Here is an 11,412-nt window from a genome sequence, read left to right on the forward strand (position 1 = left end):
TGATGAGTTTTTGTGTGTGGTATGCACCGAAGGGCTTCAAAATCAAAGGATTTAACATGACCGCGATGAAGTTATATTCTGAGACGTATGTAATGAACTTAAACCATTGGCCACGGAAAAAGATTGTTTGCTAAATCATCGAAGTCAAACATTGACAGTTTCATTTTCCGATCAAGATTTGTAATTGGAATTCGAAGATCGAAGATGTTGCATGACTATGTGATAGTAATACGGCTTGATTGACGATGATCATCGATGTGAAGCAAGAATTGAGAATGATAGTTCGCGCGGCGTGGCGAAGCGGCGAAGTCCTCCAATATTATACGGCTCGAAGAACTGAAAGTGTTTGGCCAAAATGGTTACGTATAATGGTAATATAATGCACTATCAATTATGTGAAATAAGTTTTGAAGGGCTTTTCTTTTAGTTTGATTTTATGTAGATAACTTTAAACCACACAATACACATTATTTACCTTACTCGGGAATATTATAACTGGGATAAAGTGGTGGGTTTTGGAAAATTCCGCCATTTTTTTCCCGGTCAAAAATTTTACCAGTCATAATAAAAACCCGCCGAGTCAGATTATGGGGTTCCAAGGGGGTGGTGATCATCGTATTTTACCTGAAGTCTCATATGTGCTAGAGAAGACTTTTGAAGCAGTGGATGGAGGGCTGTAACTTTATTGGCTGTTGCTACCATAATTTCGTTATAAAAATCACAGTTTGGTTATAGAAATTTGACCAAAACCCATAATAATCAATCATGGGTAGAGTGGACCGCTGCTCGCTAGTGCTTTCTAACTTTCCCAAACAAACGGAAATGATATTAATTTGAATGACCGTCCGCAAATGCAAAATGATACCGATAATGAAATCGGTCGTTCGCTTTTCCCATTTATTCACGGCTTACGAATAATTCGGGCCGTAGTTCTTCTTAATATATTACAATTGTAAATGATTGTCATGTTTATAGATGTGGATACTGGCGGGGAGGTGATCATTGTTTGTTTACATTAATAGTGAGCACATGTTCGGCAGGCTGAGGAGGTGATCATTGTTTGTTTACATTTTAGTGGCGCCTCTATTAAGCAGGTCAAAGAGGTGATCATTGTTTGTTTACGTTTTAGGTGGCGCCTCTATTAAGCAGGTTGAAGGTCAGAAACAGTCATCAAAATGAGTTAATACGAAGGTCGATTTCTCGGTTATTTTTGAGCTTTCGTTCAGAAAATAATTCGGGACCTTCAAAGGGGGTAACAAGAAGGCGTTACAAGTGTAACAAGCCTTCGATAATACAAAATTTGCATCACATCTTCAACCTGCTTAATAGAGGCGCCACCTAAAACGTAAACAAACAATGATCACCTCTTTGACCTGCTTAATAGAGGCGCCACTAAAACGTAAACAAACAATGATCACCTCCCCGCCAGTATCCACATCTATAGAGCGTGTAACAGTGGAGTGAGAGACATCAGCTGAGTCGCTAAAGATTGCTCTCGTGTGCAGTGTGTAGACTAAAGAAAGAGGGACTTTTTCCCGTTAAAGTAAATTGTGGCCACATCACGCTAGAAGTGAGTAAACTGTGCCACTATTTCATTGTCCACGGTGGATTGATTACTGGAGCAGTTGAAGATGCAAATGGCAAAGCCAAGACGTTCCCCAATACCTTATACCAAGCGGTGGACAGGAAATCAAGCTCCGGCTGACCTTCAGAGCAGTAGCAGCACTAGCAGACAAAATGAAAGTCTTGTTAAGACAACGATACGACTTCGAATTTGACGGTCAGCAGTTGGAGGACTTTTACGCGCCGCGCAAACTAGCATTCTTGCTTCGCAGAGCAACGATCTCGATGGGTTGACATCGTCAATCAAGGTCAGCAGCAGGGGGATATCAATAATGATAATAGAGGGGACATTAGCGATAATGAGAATGAGAATACGCTTTAATGAAGATTTGACTTATTATTGTTTAGATTTATTTTCCTTTAAATAGACGTGTTTTTTTTCTATTTCTGAGTAATATCAATAACTGTAAATTGAAATAACTTCTTTAACAAGTAACAAAAACAGAAATTTCGGTTGAAAATTTGTTGACCTCTGAAAAAAAAACTTGAAAGGTCGGCCACCGGTAAATTCATGACCGGGATAATTTGGCGGGTTTTGGGAAAGTCCGCCATATTTTTCCTTGTATCACGTTGCAACCCCCACGGTCGTTTCACTATGTGGAACCCCCTTTATCGTCCTGACGATACGAGGGGAGCCGCGCACTTCGTGCGCGGTGGGTCATACAACGTATGACAAATTTTTCCCGGTCATTAATTTTCCCAGTCATAAATTAACCCGCTATAATATTCCCGAGAAAGGTATGTGAAATGGTTTGGCCCGGCGCACGCTACTTCGTAGCACTTGCCATTTTGAGAAGAAAGCGTTAACGGGTGATACTCGTAAAATATCTGTTCCAACTCGGCGCGCGTCCTGGTAGGTTGTAAACTTGATTCACGATGTCAATCCTTCGTATCTCGCCAATCTGCATACGTATACGGTGTGGTTGCGAGAAGCATTATTGGATGTGCGCGCGACCCAGTAGTGCATCGCGCTACAAGTTGTAAAGCTACAAAAAAAAGCGGCGCGCTACTTCGAAGCTAAAAAACTTAGATAAGTAACATCCGTCAACAGTCAAATAATACATTTGTCGTGCGCGCTAAGCAAGTTTAACAAAAAATAATTATGAATTAATTTGCTCACAATATTTTAAAGAAAGGATTAAGGAATAAAAATATGATAAGGAATGAGTTGATTAAGAATCAGTGTGAAAAAATAAATTGTTTTGATTCACTTCCATATAATAACATATACGCTAATAGTTATAATATAAAATCAAATGTACTAGTGTGCCGCTTAATTAGATTTAACGGGTGAATCACCCGTCGGGTGATACTCTTAAAATATTTTTTCCAAATATTAGGACCGTTGACGCGCTCCTACCTACTAAATCGCTCGCCCAAATTTTAAGAAAATTCTTGTCACTGCACTTGTGAAAAGGCTTCACATAGCCATGTGCCTACGCGTACTGCGTGACGCGCTTGTTTCACAAGTAGGATTTTGCCGCCTACGGCGGTCGCGCGCTACTGCAAGCGAGAGGGCTCTGGTTAGAGCAATGAAAAGGCCCTCTAGGCATGAAAGTGATCTAGATCGGTGTATTTTTGGACGCTGATTCCGAATCACCCCCCATATGACGTAGGGTTAAAATGCTTCCCTGGAGAGTTATGGGCAAAAAACCGTTTTGGTCATGTGACAGGCTAGTAAAACGTGAATTCGATTATTTAGGGCTCGGGTTAGGGTTAGGGTTGTGGTTGCTCTAACCAGAGCCCTCTCGCTTGCAGTAGCGCGCGACCGCCGTAGGCGGCAAAAGACTACTTGTGAAACAAGCGCGTCACGCAGTACGCGTAGGCACATGGCTATGTGAAGGTTGTGGTTAAGATTATGGATAGCTTCTGGCTTCGGGGTTATGGTTAGGGTTGGGATTAGGGTTTATTAATATATATATATGTAAAACCTTGTAGCGCGATGCACTACTGGGTCGCACGCGCATCAAATAATGCTTCTCGCAAATAATGCTTCTTTTCGGTAGATCGGCGAAATGCACCACTGTGCCTCACCGAGCTGCGAAGGATTGACATCGTTGATCGTGAATCATTGTATCACGTGGTGACCCCCACGGTCGCTTCACTATAGTGTAGTGTAGAGTTTCGACGATACAGGGGGAGCCGCGCACTCGTGCGCGGCGGGTCATACAACGTAAGACAAGTGAATCATTGTAAAACCATTTTGTACGGCTGCAAAACCAAAAAACCAAAGTCACGTAAAATTTTTGGGCGAGCGATTTAGTAAAAGCCCCGTCGACGAGTCCAACTCGGCGCGCGTCCTGGTAGGTTATAAACCTACAAAATTAGATTGACGTGTCAATCCTTCCATGAGTGTCCAAATTAAATCGTTGATCTGCGAAGTAACTAGCAAATAAGGTTGTAGCGCGATGCGTTACTGTGCCGCGCCGCGCACTCAATGAGGCTTCTTACATGTTACAGCGACATCGGCGAGCTGCGCTACTGTGCCACGCCTAGCTGCGATGAATTGACATCGTCAATTATGAATTAACAAATAAAGATTATAGTTCGCGCGGCGCGTCGAAATCTTCCAAGTTGCAAGTGTGCCGCGCATACTTAAACATTTTAGTCAAATCAAATCGAGCGCTATCATAAAAGTGTTCGAAAACCTACTTTATCTTCGAAAATTTATCTAGATACATACGCATTTATTTTTTGTTCGATGTATTTTGAACGTTTATTCCGAATTACTTCCACGAAATAAAAAACACAAACCCCAGAGGAAAAAAATCGAAACTGTGTTTAGTTGGTCATGTGACATGTCAGTTAAGCGCAACTTTGACTGGTTTTGGGTTAGTGTTACAGGATTGGGCTATGGTTAATTGTTAGGGTAAGGGTTAGGATTGTAATTAAGGTACAACCGTTTAAACTTCAATTCCAACCGTTTAAACCGAAATCGACGTGTAGGAACCTAATAAAATTGTTTTATTATAATTTCCGCCATTCTGAAAAAGCAAAATTGATAAGAACCATTTTCAATAGCTAAATTGTTATTTTGGAATGGTTCGCGTAAAGGACTAGGAAGAATTGAGAGAACCAATTATTTTTTGATAAATGGGTATGATGACTTGAACTTATAAGTAGTTAATTGTTTCGCACAGGTTTCATTTGACTCATAAGCAACTCCCATCTAATGACTTCATATCAAGATCCACAAAAATCTGGAGCACAATTGCACCTAAACTTAAGCTTTTTGACTACTCCTACAAGATTAGCCTTGCTAAAAGTCGCCTGAAAAAGGCACTTCTAAAGCTGCAACATGCTTATAATGATTCAGCATGGACTTCAAGCGATTATGACATAATTATATATGACATAATTATGAGGCATCCAGCTTCAGTAATAGTCTCTGAAGGGGGAGAAAAAGTTCCATTATCTGACCTTAAAACTATTATCACAGAAAATACCATTTTTGTAGATAATACCTTCGAAAACAAGAAAGGTGAGACAGTTATCACCACATCTAGTCAAGTGAAACAAATTTTAGTGAAACAAATTTAAAATTTTATCCTTTATTTTACAATCATAATATAATAATATTTATAAGCCTCCGTTTTGAAAGTTTTAAATTTTAATATATTCACATTTCTATTTAAAATTCAATTTAATGTATAAGTCAATAACTGGCCGCCAAAGCCGCGCATTCTTAAAAACATGATTAAATTGTTTATGATTATACGACAAGCTGATCGAACAAAGCTAGTTCGAACAAAGCTAGTTCAATCTATCTCCAAAAAATTTCCCAAATCTGATCTCAAGCAACCCATAACCAAATTGCCTACGATATCCATTTCCGGGATTAGAGATGAAATCACAACCGATGATCTCTTTGAAACCATTATGAAACTTTACCCTGACATCAAGTCCCTCATTGATTCTGGTGAAACATTCTCTGTACTCTCAGTCCGCAAACAACGAAATTATCAAACAGAAAAACCACTGTTTCAAGCTTCTGTTAGAGTGAGCAATGCCATAAGGAAGCTAATCGAAAATCGTGACAATTTCCTATCGATAGGTTTGTACCGCTGCAAGGTGTATGATCACTTTTACATCAAACGATGTAATAAATGCCAAAAGTTTGGTCATTACTCAGCCCAGTGCCAAGCATCTAACCATGTCTGTGCTCATTGCACTGAAGATCATGAAACTAACTCATGTACAAATAAAGACACACATAAAAAAAAAAAAAAAAAAAAAAAAAAAAAAAGGGGGGACCCCCAACCCATGTAGCTGAGACACCTCACAGCAAGTTGACCAAAGTGGCTCTTGCTTGTGATCGGTGCATCAACTACCCGCCGAAGCGGTGGGTTGGGAGTCCCCCCTGGGATCATTTCGTCCGTAAAATTGTATACAATATCAAATAGTACAATACAATATCTACAAAATTTACATAAACAAATCTAGGAGACCTCAAAGCTCGTCTTCTGGGGAATGAGGTTGAAGGATACGTCTTGCAGTTCAAGATGCTGGGCTGTTGACCTTCCTCTGATTCCCCTCAGTGCAATGAGTGTACTTCTTAACAGATCAAATCTGAATCGTGTTCTGATATGATTTTTGACTTGGCTCTTGGCTTCTTTTTTGTGGTCAGCTATCATCTCAGAGACACGATCTACAAACACTGTGCAGAGCGGTCCCATACCTCCGGAGGTTGTGAAGACTAGAGGGACAAAGGATCCCTTCTCCGACTGAAGTACTCTCTCTTCATAAAAATCTTTCTTTTCTTTCTCATGATCTCTATAGATCTTATCTAGTGGCTTAAATGTATTTGTGTCACAGTTGGGATGTGTGACCCTGATGTCATAGAATGTTCTTTCGAAAGGTGCATACAATCCGACAGCTGCTACATCAAGACGGGCTTCATCCTGGGTGTTGGTCTTCCTTGAGAATGAGCTTGGTTGGACTGTCAGGAGTGCTGGTTCTATCCTTACGTCTTTACACTTTGCTTCTCGGAGGAAGAAAGCAGCAGTGTCTCTTATGGCATTGTGGCGCATGGCAACGTATCCACCTAGTTTACAGTCAAGGGCGTGGTAGATACTGTTTACATTTCCACAGGCACATTTAGAGGGCACTCCTTGGATCTTCCAACCATAACGTAGGCGTATGCTGTCTTGAAACTCCTGCCTGTTCAGAACATAGTTGAGGTCCTTCAGTGGTAGTGTTGAGAGCCATGTTGAGGCTCCCTTCTCTCTTGCTTGGTCTAGGTGGTTCTTAAGTTGATGATCTGACTCATTATAGAGCACCTTGAACCTTTGGGAGAGAAACTCCTCTTTCTGTTTCCTCAGTTCTTCTTTCTTTTCTTTTATCTTGCCCAGATCCAGCTTGGTGATATCCTGGTCTTGTTGGTTGATCAAACTCACAAGGTCTTTAGTTACTGCTACTGAGTAAACATATTCACGGGTTGTTATCCGGACAGGATTGATGATGCCTAGCCCTCCACATCGAACAGGAAGTTCAAGGATATCTCTCTCGTGCTGGCTGACTGGGCGACCAAGGAAGGCTGGAATGAGTACATGCATGATCTTGCTCTCCAGTGGGGCAAAGTACTCAGCAATATCAGGTATTGTCCTCATGAAGAACCTCCATCGGTGGCATACTCCTTTGGTGAAAGCTGAATAAGCCAGCTGTGGTTCTTCAGATGCAATATCAGCAAGTTGCTCAATATCTGTTATCCATTTCTCAACTTTTTCTTTGATGTAATCTTCCCTGTATTTCTTTGAGCCTACCACAGCACCAAGGTGACGTTCTCCAGATGTCGTGATCTTAACACCAAGATGCCCAAATAGAGTCTCTGCTTCAGTTTGGTCTTCGGGATTCTTGACAATTAGAATGGTCTTTTTAGCGTTGGGGTAGTACCCATATCCCGGGCCGATGTCACAGAGTCTATTCCATAAAGACACACATTCCTTTCAACCCTCCTGTGCTAACTGTAAAAATTCTAATAGAACTGATGAACAGTACACACACTCAGCCACAGATAGATCATGCCCAGCCTATATCTCTGAACAGCACAAGCTTAAGCATTCCATCTCATATTACACCCAAAAAAACTGGTGAAGAACAAGACTGGAGTTAAGAGCCTTAGTATGAAATGTGCAAGCTGGAATGTTCGCTCTCTAAACAACAAAGTTGACCATGTTATGAACTTTTTAGAAGATAACAACATATCTATTTTCTTTGTTACAGAAACATGGCTAACTGATGAGAACAACAACACCACTGCAATAATAAAAAACTATGGCTATAAACTTTACCAAGTGTATCGCAAAGACAAATCAGGTGGAGGTGTTGCCATAATCTACAAATCATGTGTTCGTCTAATCAAAGTTTTTGCCAACAATGACGGATCATTTGAGGCAATTAACGCAAAACTGAAACTCGTTGATGGGTCTGTCGTCTTCTGCTCCTGTGTCTACCGTCCACCTGGGTCCTTGGGAAATTTCCTCTCTGATTTTGAAGATTTCCTGGCGGATGCATTCTCAAAATACAAGCATTTCTTGCTATGCGGAGATGTTAATATGCACCTAGACAGAATCTCTGCCCATGTGAGCGAGTGGAGCACCATACTATCATCTTTTGGGCTTCATCAACTTGTCTACTCACCAACACATAAAAAAGGTCACATCCTTGATCCTGTTATTTCTTCGCACAAAGTAGTAGATCAAACTTCTGTTGAGGTAATGCAAAACATGGCCAAAAGCTTCCCATCCTGTGACCACTATCCGATTATATTTCAGCTTCATAAGCCTCCTGACATTGACAAATGTGAGAAAGTCATACGCTTTAGAAAGATCAGAGACATAGATCAGGAACAATTTAAAGGTGATTTATCTGTTGCTCTATCTGAGTTGGTTTTTGAAGAAAAGAGCTTCTCTGATGTTGTGACTCAATTTAACAATGGGTGTCAACATATACTAAATGTACATGCTCCAGAATATTCCAAAACCATCAAAGACATTCCCACTGCTCCCTGGTTTGATGGCGAATACAAAGTTGCAAGAGCCGACAGAAGAAAGGCTGAGAAAGCCTGGAAAAAGTCAAGTCTTGACATTGATCATGATATCTTTGTTCATTTGCGAGAACACTGTTCAGAGCTGACTCTCAAAAAGAAAAAACTGTTTTTCTCTAATACTTTCCAAAAATACAAACACTCACAAAAGAGCCTTTACAAGTTTGTAGACACTTTCCTGGATAAAGAAAAGAACCTCACTTTACCATCTTCAGAAAATCTTCAGGAAACTGTAAATGCCTTTAACCAGTATTTTACTGAAAAAATTGAGAAAATCCGAACATCATTTCCCAACACTACTGTGACTAATAGTTCTCCAAACTTCAATGGCCAGGCATTATCTGAATTTAGAAAAGCTACTATTTTTGAAGTAAGAGAATTGATCAAAGAATCTGGCATCAAAACCTCATCGATTGATCCACTACCTAAAGAACTCTTGTCAGAGCACCTTGAGCTAATCCTCCCTACCCTTTGTGATATTATCAACGTTTCTCTTTCAACTGGAAGTATGGAGGGAATCAAACTAGCACATCTCACTCCCCTAATCAAAGGAGATTCCCTAGACACTGAGAACTTAAAGAATTATAGACCCATCTCTAATCTTACATTCATCGGTAAACTCATTGAGCGCTTTGTATTAAAATGCCTCAATGAACATCTAGCCAAGAATAATCTCAACATCGACCACCAGTCTGGTTACAAAAAGCATCACAGCACAGAAACACTCCTCATTACCATAGTCAATGACCTCCTCATAGCCACTAATGAAAACACAGCAACAGTTGTAATGCTTTTAGACCTGAGTGCTGCATTCGACACAGTTGACCATATCAAACTGATCAATATATTGAAGTGTGAGATTGGGATTGCGGGAACAGCCTTGAAATGGTTCACCAGCTTCATCCGTGGTCGTTGTCAAAAAGTCAAGATAGGTGACCTAGAATCTGAAGAAATTGTAATAAAGTTTGGTGTCCCACAGGGCTCTGTCCTTGGCCCTGTGTTGTTCAATATCTACATCCGCTCAATTTACTCTTCTGTAAAATCAAAGCAATTTCTGATCCATGGCTATGCTGATGATCACCAGATCTACAAGTCATTTTCATCCGCTACAGAATATCAAGTCCTCAGCGAAGACCTGCCCTCCTGTTTTAGAGAAATCGAGACCTGGATGACGAATCACTTCCTTCTTCTAAATCCAACTAAAACTGAAATTATAGTTTTTGGTTCAAAACGTTTATTGTCAGAATTAGAAATTGGTGGTGTCTTCCTAAAATCTTCTGTCTGTATAAGACTTGTTAACGTTACCAAAAACCTTGGCTTTACATTGGATTCCTCTCTGACTCTAAATCCTCAGATAAAGAAGCTTAAAGCTGCAAACTGCCACAAGATGCGGAATATTGCAAAGATGAAACCATTCCTCTCTGAAGATCAAATGCAAATCATCGTACAATCTCTTGTTATTAGTTCGCTTGACTACTGCAATGCACTTTACTATGGTACTAATCATTCTGTTTTGAAACAGCTACAATCTCTGCAAAACAGAGCATGTCGCTTAGTTAAAGGTCTAAAGAGGAGAGAAGAAGTTGAGCCCTACATAAAAGAACTTCATTGGCTCAAGGTACAAGAACGTATTGAATTTAAAATACTCCTGCTAACTTTCAAACTGCTCCATGGACTAGCACCTTCATACCTGTCAAACCTTGTCAAGTACAATCCCAGTGGTGGCAGAGATGTGTCTCTTCATTGCCCTATAAACAGTCCACCAAGAGCCTTCTCTTCATCTGCTCCAAGATTATGGAACAACCTTCCTCAAGAAATCAGGAAATGTGTAAACATCAATGACTTTAAGGGAAAACTAAAAGCTCATCTGTTTAGAAAGTCCTTTGATATGTACTGAGTAAATAATACATTATCAGAAGATTTTTAAAATCTTCATCCTATAGCAGGTCAATTTTACGCTTTAAATTAAATTATTTTAGGCTACTAATTTTTCAGGATTTTCGGGCAACATTCGAGATATTATTCTTTTCCGTGTTTCACTGTGTCTGCCAACAAAATTTTAGTGTAGGTCAGAAAAGGAGGCTCTATCCCGGGACACCAACATTTTTTGGGTTGGCACCCAGGAGAAAGCTGCCTTATTCTTTGTATTTTGTCTCAAGTATTTTAGCATCTTCTTCCACTCTGTTTATTTCACCGTCTCTAGACTTGTATGTTGCCCAGATAATTTGACATGACTGTATTGGATTTTCTGTAACATCAGTTACTGTTCTGCAGTAAGCTTTTTAATAATTTTGTATTGTATATTGAAGTATTCAGATTGTTTGTATATTTGGAGTTATATATATTTGGAGTCTCATACATAGATTTCTTGTGGTCATCATCTATTTTTCATATGTTTTGTTAGAAAACCTGCTAACCTTTCTTGGATATCTTCTTGTTAAAGGTGTTTCTGCCTTATTTAGTCAGGATTTAACTTGTAGCTATAAACTTCCGTTTTTAATTCCAGTCCAAGGCGAGATGCACGATCTCTACTGTCATTTAGGTATCTTTTACAGCTGAGCATAAGGGTTAAATTTAAATTATTTAACCTTTTGGTGCTGTATCAAAATAACATTAATTTATTATTATTATTATTATGCAGCTGTCATTTGAAAACAATCCCCTTTAACAAATGTAATCCAGTGGTCTCACTTCTCGGCCCACAGGTTCCTCCTATTAACAAATTTTTGATTTTGGTAAATGTG

Source organism: Bolinopsis microptera, chromosome 3 (assembly GCF_026151205.1).
Source record: "Bolinopsis microptera isolate Bmic1 chromosome 3, MBARI_Bmic_1.0, whole genome shotgun sequence".
NCBI classification, from domain to species: Eukaryota; Metazoa; Ctenophora; class Tentaculata; order Lobata; family Bolinopsidae; genus Bolinopsis; species Bolinopsis microptera.